Source organism: Chrysochloris asiatica, unplaced genomic scaffold (genome assembly GCF_000296735.1).
Source record: "Chrysochloris asiatica unplaced genomic scaffold, ChrAsi1.0 scaffold00205, whole genome shotgun sequence".
Taxonomy (NCBI): domain Eukaryota; kingdom Metazoa; phylum Chordata; class Mammalia; order Afrosoricida; family Chrysochloridae; genus Chrysochloris; species Chrysochloris asiatica.
Window position 1 is genome coordinate 1,809,480 of NW_006408723.1, and position 1,439 is coordinate 1,810,918.

Below are 1,439 nucleotides of genomic sequence, written 5' to 3' on the forward strand. Positions count from 1 at the left end.
CCAAAGCCAACCCTGCTATGAAAAACATCCTAAAGGAAGTTCTGTGGACTGAGAACCAACAAGAACAGACAACTACAGAATGACGTACATGGCAGCATCACCATGAACTTAATCAACAAATGGAAGAGTAAAGAACAGAATAAAATTATAAGAACAGAAGATCTGGGAGTTCAGTCTATGATCAAAACATTACAATGTGAAAAAAGGTAAACACAGTGGAACAGAGATCCAGGTGGTAGGAAGGTTGGGTGGATTACTGGATAAAATAGACTGTCTTAAATGGAGGGAAGAACTAATGGAATATAAAGTAATCACAATGGGGTTGGGGTTGGGGTTGGGGGTTTAGTTTGGGTGTTGGGGAGGGCAATACAAGAAGAGGGGAGGAGGCAGAAGAACGAGATAGATAGGGGAACACTGAGGCAGGTTTGCATGGCCTAGTGGGACAGAGGTAAATAGTGATGCATGCTCAACCTTGGAACTGGGACCCAGGTATAGCTTGAAGAGGGTAAATAATACTAAAATTCTTGACTGCCTTATGAATATTGGTTTCCCTTGCCTACTATTATAAAATAGACACTTGAGTGGGATAGAAAGGAATGTTGGGAAACATGATCAGAGAAAACTTGTAAGCCTGCATTCAGCCTGTAACTGATTAGAATACTTAAAAGGGGTGACATAGGCCTCATGCAAAGCCTTTATAGGTGGAATCCTGTGTCACATCCAGAACCTTATGAGGTGAGACATTCTCACTAGGAAGGACAAGCAGACTGTAACAGCTACAGTGACAGAAGATACATCTTCATAATGAACGGGACCTATACTCAGAGCGGTAGTTACTTTAAATACCAACAGAGAGGGAAAGAGTCTTCACATCAAGTATCAATGCTATCCCTTCTGTACACAGGGTAGATAGGGACAGGCAACTTAGACATTGGCTACATAAAATGAGGTGGCAATAAAGGCATGAAGTGACTGGCTTACAAGGTTTCAAGAGGGAGTTTAGTTTAAGAGTATGGGGGAAAAGAAAGAGTCCCCACTGAATAGCTATCATCTTGTCTCGATGGGTCTGGTGAAAAGAGATGCGGATAAGATTCATAAGATTCAATACTGAATAATTGTTATCATGACTAATCGTGACTATCACAATTATAAAGATAGAAGTTTTGTAACAAAAAAAGGAGAGTGGTTAATCTTACAGTCCAGAAACAGAGGACCCAGGGACCATCAAGAGACAAACACCGAAGCACAATGCGGGAGGGACCTTATCCAGAGAAGCAACAACGCCACAGATGGAAGCAGAGATGGGGGCATGGAGACGGGGAGTGGCTGAGGACTAGATTCATGGACTAAGAAGAGAGGGACTAAGAGCTGGTGGCCAGGAGCAGACTTGCAGAATGTGCCCTTTGAAGATGTAAATTATTATATATGCCTGCGTGGGG

At 42.5% G+C, this 1,439-nt stretch overlaps 1 protein-coding gene across 1 annotated transcript in view; it reads right to left on the reverse strand.

Annotated features, from left to right (window-relative positions):
• The window catches only part of SHC3 (SHC (Src homology 2 domain containing) transforming protein 3), a 460,599-nt gene that overhangs the window by 261,996 nt on the left and 197,164 nt on the right, over positions 1-1,439 (reverse strand). The window lies entirely within an intron of this gene.